This window comes from Oxyura jamaicensis, chromosome 1 (genome assembly GCF_011077185.1).
Source record: "Oxyura jamaicensis isolate SHBP4307 breed ruddy duck chromosome 1, BPBGC_Ojam_1.0, whole genome shotgun sequence".
Taxonomy (NCBI): Eukaryota; Metazoa; Chordata; class Aves; order Anseriformes; family Anatidae; genus Oxyura; species Oxyura jamaicensis.
The window spans coordinates 86545446-86559167 of NC_048893.1; the positions used below are offsets into that span (position 1 = coordinate 86545446).

The 13722-nt window shown below is 51.0% G+C and overlaps 1 long non-coding RNA gene across 1 annotated transcript; it reads right to left on the reverse strand.

Moving 5' to 3' along the window:
* Window positions 1-17: 17 nt before the first annotated feature.
* LOC118155797 lies at window positions 18-1548 on the reverse strand. The gene is made up of 3 exons (XR_004746029.1): window positions 1509-1548; window positions 666-901; window positions 18-560 (listed from the first exon to the last, which is right to left on the reverse strand). It is a non-coding gene; the product is annotated as an uncharacterized LOC118155797 (long non-coding RNA).
* Between the last annotated feature and the right edge of the window lie 12174 nt (window positions 1549-13722).

A 13722-nucleotide genomic window follows, 5' to 3' on the forward strand; every position in this document is an offset into this window, starting at 1 on the left:
CCCCCCCCCCCCCCCCCCCCCAGCACTCCCCCTTTGCAGATCTGAAGTTTGGAGCCAAATTCAGCCATGATAACACCATGACTGACTCTTTAGGTATTTCCACCATGCTCAGCACTGTGGCGTTGGAGTATCTTCCTCCTGGCACCCCAGCTCTTCCCGGCACTGCCATCCTCCCCTGCACCAGCTTCCCCAAGCCTGTATGTGGGGTTGGGGGGCTCCAGCCCTGGACCCCCACAACCGCCCTTTGCTCCTGAATTGCCCCTGCCTGGGGCCATCCCTCGGGAAGGGTGAGCTGCACCCCTGGGGAGAGTTGAAAGAGTTAAATGGGAACATTACTGGGAAGGGAAAACAAAAGAGTAATAGGAAAGGCATCTTTGTGTGACCAAGGGCTTAACCGAAACCAGGCCTTCTCCCTCCATCCCAGCCGAGAAAACAAGGGAATGTGTGCAGGCAGCCGCCGGCCGAGCGTGAGCATGCGTTCTCCTCTGCAGGCAGCAAGGCACGGCCGAGCGCATCCACTCCCCCTCGCTGCCCTCTGCATCCACTTGCCGTACGTGTGTCTGCCAGCAGGAACACGACAGAGAGCACCGGCTGTAACAACACGTCCCAGGCTCCTTGAACCAACAAATACCAGCCCTCCACATTTCCCCCACACAGTCCCGCACCTATGTCACCACCGTTTCGGCTGGATGGCCCCCGAGCCCAGGTGCAGATGGCTTTCCATGAGCTCACCAACCAGCAGGGCTCCACAGACCATCGTTTGGCAACAGCCGGCATAGGAAAAATTACTCTGAGGGATGTTTCCAGCTACTTCCAGCTGCTGCCTGTGCAGGAATAGCATGAGATCACTGGCTCGGAGGACGCCTTGGCTTCCTCAGCCTCTGGCCATCAGCAGGTGGCCCTGGAAGTGGAAAAGCTTGTGAGCTGTGGCACGGGGGATCTGGCGCCTGGGCACCGGGATCACACCCAGATGCGTAAATAAAAGCCAGGCTCCCTTGCCTTGCAGGCTCGCAGGCTCTGCCACATGAGGAGAGGGCAACTGGTGTTTGGTTTTCCCCCAGTGTACACCATTTCAGGAAACATCATGCCCTTTCTGGGAGCGTGACGGCTGCACTACAAGTACACTTGCCCTGTCCCTTTAGTTTTAGGGCTGAGGCTGCCCAAGAGCCACAGACACCTGTGCATTTGTGCACCCTGGAGCAAACTGGTGAGGAGTGGGGCTGGCCTTTGTCTCTGCTGAGAGCAATACCAGAGGTTTCCTCAATGGGATGTACAAGGCTGGGTGAAGGCCAATGTATTTGTACAAGCAAGAACTGTATTATCTGTGGTTTCTTGGTCTACAACACACCTATGGGCCACCATAACCAATATATGCTGGTCTGTCTTGGCTCTCCAAGTGCAAGAGAGACACCAGAGCATCATGCTTTTACGGATTTTAGTACACTGAGAGCTAGACGGAATAGAACACCATAGGAAGATGAGAACAAGGTAGACCGAAGTGTACTTACAGGTCCCATGGCCACAAACCTTGCTTTGGGACATCATTTGTAAGCTGTGTCTGACTGCACACCTCCATGCCATCGTGGTGCATTCTTGGACCCAATAGCTGAATCCTCCCAGGAGGGAAGGTCTATAGGGTACACAGGCTCGGTACAGTAACTGCACTCCCCGCTGATGGCGATTGCACATCTGCTTGTGTGCTGCTGTCAGATGCTGGATGGTGGTTCCTAAGAGGGGCAGAAATAGCTTATTTATTCTGTTTGGCATCTATATCCATTCCCTCTTATTTCTCACTTCTCCCAACCCATAACCCCCTCCCCCAAAAGCCAAGCTAATGCCTTCCAGATGAGGTGCTAGAAGCTGTTAATTGCACCCGGATCCATCCTGATTTGTGCTTCAGTCAGCGAGGCACCTCGCTAATGGATCTGAGACTTGGCAGTGGGCCTGGGCCTGGCGTCAAAGGAAATAGATGAGAGGGAAAGAGAGAGCAGGGAGCTGGAGAGAGAGCAGGGAGACCCAGAAAGGAAAATGATCGCTCCTCCTCGCAGCAAGGGGCTGGATCGTGATAAGGGCCTGCAGTTCTCCCTGGGCAAGGCGGCTGTGGCAGAGGAGCATTGCCTTCTCCTGGTGGAAACCAACACTGGCCCCGGGAGCTGCTCCCTGCTCTAGGGAAGGCTCGTGCTCATGGAGGCAGAGCTTCAGCACACCGGGGCCTCATGGGGCTGGAGACGCTGGAGCAGCTGGGAGCCCAGGGGATGAAGAGCTTCCTACTGACCACCAAACTTTAAGGGTTTCCTCTTCAGTGGCTTCTCGGGAGCCACCTGAGGTGCAGGCTTGTTTCTGGACACGTGGGACAACACCAGCCCAAGGAGACTTGGGCAAAGCACAAAAGCAGCCAGCAGTATGACAGGGCCTCTTGTGCAGGGCCTTGGTGGCACTTCACAGCACATTCCTGGTGATCACAAAGATGGCATGCGAAGGCTGAAAGCATTGGGGCTTTTCTCTCAGTAACTGTTTACAATCATCTGCCACCTTGGCTTTGTCTGGATGGAGAATCTGAAGACCCCAGTGCTGCAGCCCCCAGGACATCCACTTCAGCATCACAGTCTGAGGCTGAGGAAAAGATTGTTATTAGGTGTTTGGGGGTTTGAGGGTGGCATCAAACAACCTCCTTTCTGTATGCTGAAGGTCCCAGGAGACCACACAGTGGTTTCTCTCCATCATGAGTTACCCCTCCAGCACTAAACCCAGTGTCTTCCTTAAATCATTTTATAAAAAATGAGGTAATTACACTGATTTTACTGGTGGATAAGATGAGGGTCAGAAGCAAAGTAACTTTGCCTAAGGTCCCACATGGAGTGTGAGCCCCATCTGGGAGGGGACTTGTGGTTCTCAGCCAGAGGCTACCTCCTCTGCTAGACCAAGCGCTGAAAACAGCAGAGCCATGAAGCCATCAGAGAGGGAAGTAAGGTTCAAGGGCTATACCAGATTAAAAAAAAAAAAAAAAAAAAAAAAGCCTACTCAGAATAGAGAAGATGTTTAAACCTTGGTCTTATTGAGTTCCCTTCACTGCAAAAAAAAAAAAAAAAAAAAAAAAAAAGCAAGCAGGAAACGCCCAGGTGGAAGGGAAGAGTTGAGCAGTCTGCAGCTACCAGGAGGGCCCCGGAGGTGTAGTGCGGCATCTGGTAATGAACTTGATAATCCTGGGAACGATGCTCCTGGTGGAGGAGATGTGCCAGGCTGAACGTGGAAACGGGACAACCAGAAGCAACCAACGGCAGTGGGAACCCAGTTGGTTGGAACCAGTAAGGAACCGTGCTAAATTCCCTTTGGCTGTGAGTCCCATTTTCATCAACTTTGCAATTCTTGGCAAAGATCTGAGGGAGTTTCCACTAGACTGTGATTCATTTGGTGAAATCTGATCTTGGCCAGCAGGGGAGGGAAGCAGTCAGACAGACAGACTGACAGAGACAGGGTGCAATATGAGCAGAGGCAAGACTGTCAGGCCTCTGCAAAGGGGGCAGAAAGAGACCTGTTCTGCCTGATAGGGATCTCGGTGGGCAATCTGCTAGGGGAAGAGGTAAGGAAGTAGAAGGGCAAACTAATTACAGACATTGTGTGTGTTTGTATGTGTCTACAGACTGATTAGCTCATGTCTCCAAAGCATTTGGAGATGGAAACCAGTTAATTATCCTTATTAATTTTTCCCCTTTTGCGGTCCTGGTTATTTTTGGAGACCATTTTAAAGACAATGCACCACCCAGGTGCTGGCTGCCCCAAAGCCTGCTGGAATTCCCGACGTGTCTTTTCCTTCCCTTACACAAAGGACAAAACCCAACGAGAATGATTCCTGCTTCTTGAAATGAGGACAAATCAAATAATAAAAAAATTAATGGCAGGGAAAAATTACGTCTCCCCACTGGCATGCCCACATCACATGATGTGTGTCTTCTTCTGTGCCTCTCTGGGGACAAAGACAAGGTGGCTGCCCGTTTCTGCACTTGCTGGTGCCCTGAGATACTAGCAGATGGGTACCCAGATACACCGAAAACAAAAGCATAATCGCTGAGCAGCTAGGTGCAGCCCAGGTAAGACCTAGTTTTAGTTTCTTTCCAACCTTCTTGCTATGGGTTCCCACCAGAGGACACTGAGAGAAACGCTAGCAAACTTGCCGAGGCTGTTTCTAACAACTGCAGCATTTCAGGCTCCTTCAGAGCAATAGGACACATCATTTTCCAAGGCTGCCCATAGACAAACCTGGCTTCAAACTTCACCTGCCACCTACAAAAAAATAGGAAAAGTCTGGCTATGGAGAAATTCCCGTCCCTTTCCTTCACCTCCTTGCTAGTCTTGCTGCCCTGGGCCTGGGTGATGCCTGGACATCCAGGTGGGAAGCCACAGTCCCAGAACTGGAGACCTAGACATTTTTTCAGTGCTATGCCAAGGCGCTAAGCACTGGGAAACTAGACCATGCACACCACGTTACAATAAAAGGGATAGCTGAAGACTTCCAGACCATGACAGGTTTGATCTGGCTTGTTTATTTTTTGGCAGGAGGGACCGAGGGAGGCCAGGGCAGGGACCGAGCATGTGTTATATGTGCCAGAGAGAGCACGTCTCCTTCAAGTCAGCTGTCTTCTGTCTGCTTTCACATGTGGCCGTTCAGCCCCATTATGGTGCTGCGCTTTGCTTGGTGGGCTGAACGCAGGAACATCTGCACCAGGTCCGTTGCAATGAGATTTATGAAGCCTCTCAGAGGTCCCATCTTTTCCTCCTCCTCTTCCTTTCTGGGACTTGGGGATTTGGTAGTTTTGGGGGTTGTATTTTTTTTTTTTTTTTAAGACCACTTTAATTGCATATAAGGCAGAAGCCCTTGATTTACTGTGCTTTGGCTTCAGGAACAAAAGACTTTAGGGAGGAAAAAGATTCAGGTTTTTGAGTACTTGTTTCCTGTTATACCTCAGCCTCCCTGTGCAGACAGAAGGCCTGCCATGGTGCAAAACCTGGACTTGTGTAGCACCAGGGAGAACCCAGATAAGTTTGGGCCATGGGTTCTTGCTTACAGAGTCCATTTTCTCAAGCATAGAGCCAATCCATCAGGAGACAGATGTCCATGCTGGACTGCTTCTACGTTGCATGGTGTTTGCTGAGATCTTGGGTCCCAAGAAAGTCAGAATATAGGATTCTGACGAGCGGTGGTGTTACAGATCATACAAAAGTGAATGAACGTGATGGACAGCTATCAGTAAGGGCAGACTTCTGTGACCCAGAGCTTCTCAGGTGGAAGAAGGGGTGCAGAGCGAAGGGTGCTTTTCAGCACCTCTCCCCCAGTATCATGCACTGTTATTTCTGAACCTCCGGAGTCACAGTGAAATGTCTGCATAAATTCACAGTCCTGAGGACATACCCAGAAAAGCCCACTGCAGGCCAAAAATACGATATACAGGGCAAAACCCAGACTTCTTTATGGCACCCTTATAATAACATGTAAGAAGATACAACTACGAGCTGGTGAGAGGCACCCAGAGGCAGACTTTGTGCCCCGAGGACTGTAGCCTGTGCACATTTCCCTAGTCACTTCTTCTGACTCCAGTTCCTAAAACAATATTGCAATGCACTTGCACAACTGCTTGCCTTCCTCAGACCTAAAGGGCATGGTACTAGGAGAGTACTCTGTGTGTAAAGGATGAGTCACAGAGCAAAATAATGAGGGCATGGCTGGATTCCTACACTTTGGGAAGCTGAAATTGGCTTTTTTTTTTTTTCCCCCCCCTGAAGCCCAGGTTTGGCTTAACTGAAAAGTAGATCTCTTTGTTTCTTTCTGCTGCAGAGTATCCCAGCCTAAAATCTGTCATCTCCACTCTGCACACCTTTCACAAGAGAAAAATGAAGTGTTACAGGAGAGGTAGAGGGTCAGATACATACTAAATTACGTGAAAAGCACACACACACTTATATAATTTTATCTGGGCCTCTCAATATCCTGTTGACAGGAATTCAGACTGTCCAGGAAAGCATTGCAGGAAAAAAAATATGTATGTGAACCTATTGCTCTGTAAAGAATAAATAAATGTATAAACAAAACCTTCTGCTAAAGCTATCCAGTGATACGACTCAGGGTGCCTCACTACACTGGGAAATCGGAGACCCAGCTTTAACAGCTAGTGCCACCAAATGAGTCAAAACCTCAAGAGTAACTTTATACCTATGGTTCTGCAAGCAAGTATTGCTTTATAGAAAGCTGAGCAACAATAGGTTCAGAGCCAAGCGGGACTGCTGACTCCATAGCAGTGTCGAGAAACCACCCTGAGATAGGGTTGCATCCCATGGCACTAGTGGGTTGAAAACCAAATCCACTGGGAAAAACAGTTTGTGCCTATAAAAAGCCCCGTGCTTGGACCTTCGGTCTCCAGGGCACTATCAGAAATCCCAGAGCTACTCGGGTCCCTGCCCCAGGCACAGATAGCGGAGAATGGTCTGTGGTTCTCACCACCCGTGCTGGAAAGAAGAGAGCTGAGAGCAGAGGAGATGCAGACAAAGGCTAGCTGGATGGTCAGGGGAAGAGGGTGCCTATCACAGGATAGGAGCCCGTTGATTTATTTCACCCAGCAAAACGCAGGCTGAGAATGGATATGATTGTTCTTGGTAAACACATCAGAGGGATGAGCACCAGGGAGGGAGCAGAGCTATTTAAGCTTTGGAACAATGTTGGCAGGAGAACAAGTGGGCATGCTCCAGCCAGGAATAAATTGAGACTGGAAATAAGAAGAATGGCTTAAGCCTCAGAGCTGTCAAGTTCTGGAATAGCCTACTAATTGGGGTAGTGGGAGAATCTCAAAACTTGTTAGGATTGTTTGGAGCTTCGCATTTGTGAGAATGATTGCATTATGTGATTGCTGACAATAGCAAGGGATGAGACGTGGTAAAATAGGGGATCCCTTCCAGCTCTACGTCCCTACTGTGAAGCACTCAGGACTGATTTTGTTCTCATGTGTCCATGTTAAGGCAGGAGAGCTGCAGGATCCTTTGCCATCCAGCCCTACGGGGAGGCTGTTCGCAAGCCAGTTGCAAGCAAGGAGATGAGGATACTTTCTCAGATGGCTGAAGATGATATGACGGTTCTTAGTAACAAGCTGTGAGGAGAAACGTGTCTCTGGTCCCAAGAGAAACATTGCAGGCATCGCACCAGGCCACAGTCAGTCATCAGGATAGAAATGAACAGCAGAGACAAATGGCTGAAATTCCAGGAGAAGACCAAGCACAGGCATTTTTTCCTTGGACAACGTGGGACTTCATGTCTTCTTTGTCTTCCCAAGGCAACAGAGGTTGGAAAATGACTTGTAAAAGTGTACGTGCCCATTTCTGTCATTCTGGGCCGTGGCAGCTCTGCAGCAAGCCCTAGGATCACCTCAGCTGTTAAACACTGGAGTCAGTCCCAGCAAAATGATGGTTTTATGCAGTCATACACTTCTTTCTCTTCACAAGGAGAAGCACTCCCAACTTGTTTACCATCCAGCCAAAAAACGTGCTTTCTTGTTACTGCTCTCCTTCCCTTTCTCGAGCTGTTTCCACACCCTTCACCTCACCCTCATCTTCTGTAGAGAAGCAAAAAGGAGAAAAACAGGGTGTTGGTCCAGGAGAGAGGGTACCACCAAATTATCCAGCCGAACTTCTCTCTTCCTCCAAAAGCAGCGGCACCTGGGCAAAACCAGGATGCTCATATTTGGTCCTGTCAGCCTCCTGCCAAGGGTAACCCAACCCATTTTAACTCCTGGGCTCACTTAGTTGAGCACAAGCAGAGGGAGAGACTTGTGCTCCAGGTAACAGAGGCCTTTCTTGTCTGTTTTGACCCTATGTGAGGTAGTGGGGGGATGAAAAGTTGAGTAATACACTGCGCATAAGAGAGGGAATACATGTCCCAGCTGCTGGCTAGCTCACAGGCCTTCCACATGGGAGTGATAAGATCAAGCTTTAAATTCCCTTTCTTTAGTTCACTGCACTCACACTCCCTCCCTTCTCCTTAGGAAACTGGGAGAAAGGAAAAGCAATAATAAAATATTTCAGATGAGAGAAAGAATTCTCCGTGATTGAGAACATTTAATGGGAACCAGCTGCCTGAGCGAGACCAAAGGCCGGTCCTGCTGGGGTTTTGTTGACAGGGTCACTTTTCACAGGTACCTGCTGAGGACGAAGGAGAGATGCTCAGGAGACGCCGCAGAGGAGGAGGAAGGTGAAGGAATGCATTACGCTGTTTTACCTCATTGCAACCCCTTCTCCCCCTCCCCTCTTCCAAGAAACAGCTCTTGGAGAAGAGCCATGTCGGGACAAAACGGGAGTATGCATGGTGTGAGAGGCTCTATCTGAGCAAAAGCGGGTGGGTGGAAGAAAGGAAAGAGGCGCCTGAAACTTCAGCGCATGAAACAAAAGCCAAGGCTGGCCCTGCGCTCCCCTTCCCGTCCTTTCTCGTGGCCAGACAGCCACAATTAAGATGTAATGGATACCCTGAGAGCTGCTCCTGTGCCTGTCAGCCAGATGCTGATGTACCCACACTGAGATACCCACCCTGGCACAAACCCATCTGTGCAGAGCTGCAAACCAACCTGGAGCAGCAGGCCTTAGTTTGAGCCCATCCTTAGAGTCCTGCTCTCTGAGGGATGCACATAGCCCTGTCCTTGTCCTGCTTATCCACTCACAGCTTGGAGACCAACATCAGGACTGACGGAGAAAGGAGAGCTTGTCAGCTGCCTGTCCCCAAACAGCGAGGCTTGCAGTGATCAGCTCCTGGGATGCACAGAGGGATAGAGCTACCATTCTCACAGTGAAAAAGATAAAAGCTTTTCAGAAAGCTTGTCAGAAGTGTCTCCAGAAATGCTCCAGAAGTTACTTTGAGTTGGGCAGTGCACTCTGGGGTGGATACTGATATGGAAACAGAGTTTCATAGGGGTAGCTAGTAGTTCCGAGAGATTTTCTTTTTTTTTTTTTATATGAAAGTCACCTATCAACTAGGAGAGGTAATTCACACTGGCAGTAGTTTTGTGACCTTTTCCTTGTCTTGTACTCCATCTTCCCTGATTTCTTTTCACAGTCTGTAACGGAGTTGTGTCTCTAGTTTCCTCAAAAAGCATGAGCCAGAACTCCCTGCTCCCCCAGATGAGGAGTTCATCCTGACCCCCACGATGCGCACACACCCCTAGATGTATTTTAGACAAGCAGAGCTGTGGTGCCAGCTCCTGAGCTGCAAGGACTGGTGCTCTGCCACTGCAGGAGGAAGTCCTACAGACCCAGCTGCTGGCAGCAGCACTTTGGCAGAGATAACATGATGGTAACACCACCCTCATCATAGGGTGAAGCTGTTACGTGGGCTGTAGCATCTCAGCACAGCACCGACTATACCTGCAGGCTGGTGGCAGCAATACCTGTCATGAAGCTCCGGGCAGGAGAAGTCTGAACAGTCTGAGGCTGAGGAGAGGAGAAGGAATATGCTGTCAAGCTGTGGCACGGATACGATTTTCCATTCAGTACCCACACAGCAACTCAGGAGATGGTAAATCACAACTGAAAGGGCTCTCCAGCAGCCTCACGTTTCCTCATGGTGCTCCTGAGGTGCGGAAAGGTCTCTGCAGAGTGAGGCCCACCGAGGGGGAAGCGTGCAGCACGAGTGCCAGAAAACGGCCCCGTGGCCTCCTCCGCCAGCCCCTTCCCCTTGCAAGCCTGTCACCCCCCTCCTTGGGTTCGCCGTGCTCACGCCACCGCAGCAGCAGGAGCTGCTCTCTATTCCCAAAGTATTAGCAATTTTTTCCCTGCTTACATGGACTGTGACAGGACTGTTGGAAATAGCCTTCTGAGCGAGGCAGGGCCCCAGCAAGAGGTTTTGGGGAGGAGCGTGAGGAAGCTGGGATGCTGTCCCCAGCAAGGCCACGGCCTCGCACCTCAGCTTCCCCATCCTGGAGCCAGCCGCAGGTGGACTTCTCCTGCACGCCGCCCCAGCCTCCTCCCTCTCACCCCTTCCTCCCTCTTTCATTCGGGATTTACACACGGGTTTCCAGGCTTTCCCCTGTGCCTCGTCTCCTCTCCCTCCTGCCCTGCTTTGATGTTAATTGTCTGCAGGGCTGGAGCGCTCCTTGGCTGATTAAGTCCAAGAGTCTTCCCCGGTTTTGTTGACCCATGAATGGGGGCCTCTCCAGTGCTCACTGGAGTGCAGGCTCCTCGCCCCTCCTCCTCCGCGGCGCGGGCTGATGGATTAATCCCGCTGTGTGAGGAGAGCGGGGCGGGAGGGGGAACCGAACCGCGGCAGCAGGGGAAGGAGGGAGGGAGAAAGAGCAGGAGGGCGAGCAGGGGGAGCAGCATCTTCAGCAAACGCTCGCCCGCCCCTGCCAAAAACAACAGCGCTGGTTTAAGCGGGTTGGGCACACAACGGCATGAGAGGAGCTGCCGCTCAGACCGAGAGACACCACGTACACCGAGCGAGAGGCTGGAGAGGGTGCTGATCCTGTCCTGAGAGCTGGCTTGTTCTTCCCCAGCGTGCCCATCTCCCGCAGCACACCCACACGCTTATGTCTCCTCTTTTCCCTACTCTTCCTCTCCTCCCCTTCGCACGCCAGAGCCCTTCACCTTTTTGGCAGCAGCAGCACAGCATGGAGCTGCAGGAGAAGAAGGGGACCTATCTCCCACCACCTGGCAGCATGGACTCAACGGCAGTGTCCCTGCAGCAAAGCAGGTGCCAACCTGTCAGAAGGACTTGGTGCCAGCAGCCACAGTGGCCTGGGCGCTCCCTGGCATGGCACAGGGTATCCGCAATGCTTTTGGTACAAAGATATGCTTTCTGCTCCTTCATTATTATTTTTTTAAACACCAGAAGAAAATACACTTTCATTCAGAGGTGAGATTTGGAGTGGCTGGGGCAAAAACAGCGCTTGCTCCACCAGGAGCATCTCAGGTATAAAGCGTCCACTGTGCCAGTACCCCCTGGCACTGCAGTGTCCAGCTCTTCACTGCCCGTCTGCTTAAGGATGCCTCTGTCCCTTCTCACCAGGCATCAGGAGGCCAAGGAAACACATTTTGGGAAGCCCTGTTGGTACTGCTGTCCTTCCCCACCTCCCTGCTCCATCCTCCGTGCCGGTGCTGGCTGAGCCCTGCAGTGCTGGCCCCCTCCCCAGCCGCCTTCATACCCAACGCAGAAGGCCAGGCGCAGGAAATGAAGAGCCTCCCCCGGAGGAGCCTTGTGCAATTTTTCCAGCCTCTCCCTCCGCCCCTGCTTCCCGTTCACCCCCCCACACACACTCTCCAGCTCCGTCTTTCTCTGGCCGGTCACAGAGAAGGGCCGATGGTGTTGGCACCACACTGCCGGCTCCCTGGCACGCTCGCCCAGCCATCCTGCCAGGCTTTTCAGGGCTCACTCTCACTTTCCAGAGGCTGGAAGTGCAGAGCAGGAGACAGGCTCCCTTGGCAGCCTCACTGTTTCCAAACATTGAAAGGCAGAGAGAGAAAAGTCGGCTTCTCCCGGCTCACCAAAGCCACCACCAGTGTGGATGCTGGCCAAGCTGTCCTAAAAATAACTGCAGTGCTACCGGACACGCGTGCTTCTCGGGGACAAAAGGGGACAATGCACCCGGGGCAACAGGGACAGAGTGGGGCGGGGGAAAGAAAAGAGGGCTTTTCCCTTCATTGCTCCTTTCAGCAAGTAAAGGAGCCTGTGCTGTCCCTGAGGTGCAAGTCAACAGCAATCACACATGGCTCTCTGCTTCCTTGGAGAAGCCACTCAGTTGCCTGAAGCCAAGATCTCCCCCACCTTCACCTCAAGGCATGAGCTTGGCAGGGCAGGGGCAGCAGTGGGTGTGCTGGGGCACACAGGGACCTTTCCACCTTCCTACATCCACTGCTGGTACAGCCAGCAAGCCTGACATGGAAAGCAGCTTCTGGGCTCCCCTCCAAGTGCAACGCAGATGCGCTTGGTGTAACACAGATATACTGAACTTGTAAAGATAGCTGCCACACGTTTCTGCTTGAAACAGAGGAGCGAGAGGAGATGCAGAACCAGATGCGCAATCCGAGGCACTCTCTTCCTTCCCACCGTGGCCAAGACATCTCCCAGCCCCAACACAGACACAACATTAAGTGCTCCTCTGGGCAGAGGGGCCAGAGCAACCAGGAAAGAAAAAATGTATTTTACCATCAGGAAAAGGCGAAGTCCTGAACATGCTGAACATCTCCACAGGCTGGAGCAGGCTCCACCAGCTCAGGCTGTCCACAAAGCTGTAAGATGCCTCCTCTCCAGCCTGAGCTCTCCCCAAACATTTCTTGGTGGGAGAATTTGTAAATGTGCTAAATGTTCCAGGTGACCCAAATTTTGGGGGTGGCATGGGAGTGGCTCAAAAAACCTACCATGAGAAAACTGTTTGCCTTGCTCTTTTTTTTTTTTTTTTTTGGGGGGGGGGTGTGGGGGTGTGGGGGGGTTCTTTTCTTTTTTTCTTTCTTTGTGGGAAGAAGAGGGCTTACAGAGGGTTTGGCACAGTCAATCTCTGTCCCAGCAGATACATATTTGCTTGTCTATTTACAATCAGGACAATCTGAACCCTTTAGCAGATGCAACTGAGTTAAGGCATGAACATGAATTTAGAAAACAATATGACCCATCATTGTAAGAAAGGCTCGGAGGCAAAATCCAAATAATTGATATCATAAATCCTTCAGGACACTGTTGCAGGACATTCGTCACCTCAGGAAAATCAGGGCTGCTGGCTTGCACGCCTGTACCTATTTTGAGGCATAACTCGAGGTTCGTGCTTGAAAACGTTCCTGTATAAGTTGAGGCAGACACCATTTGGCATTTGTTCTGCTCCCGAGGTATTTCAAAGGGTAACTGCCAGATCTGTGAGAAACTGCTAAGTGCCGAAGCTCCAGTGAATGATGTTTTAATTTGGTCTGAGGGCTTTAAAGAACATCTTGAAAGACTTAGACAAGTCTTAAAGAGAGTATGAGAAAGAGACTTAAAACCAAACTATAAAAAAGCTATATCTGATGTAATAAGTTATTTAAATGAGGCATAAATTGAGCAAAGATGGCTTAATTGGTAATGTGGATAAAATGTTGAAATGTTTAACTCTGCAAAATAGCATGGATCTGTGACAATTTATGGAGATGATAAGCTGTTCTTGACAAAATTCATTCCAAATGGCCAGGGAGGGTCTGATTTTGCAAGGTGGCGAGCATGGCTTTTTGTTTTTTATTTTTTTTTCCCCCCTTCATCCAGAGAAACACTTAAACACATGTGGGGTCATGGTGGCTGAGCATGGGGCAGGATGCTATGCCAAGCATGTGCCAACCTGAGGGGAGATCTCTGCCTGGTCCTTCGGTGGGATCTGTGAGCTCTTCGCCACACCTCCAGGGCTGGCGTAGCTTTGTCCTTACCCGAGTCCCCTTTGCCTAAATGTCACTTTGCACTTAAAAACGCCCTCCCCGCAGCCCCCAGGTTTCTCTGAGCTGGCTTCCCTCCGAGCCGCCCATCACAAAGCCCATCTTCTCCCCCTCGCCCCTCCTCCCCAGCCCAGGTTGTAAAATAACGAGTTTCTTGTTATTCTTGTTATTGCTGAATGGCAGAGGTCTGGAGCCCCGTGAAGAGAAGGGGGCAGCCTAATTAGGGAAACGAGAGCCATCCTTAATGAGCACTCCTGACTAGGTGGGGATTTAAAGAAAGAGGCGGGGGCAGGGGGGAGAGAGGTCAAT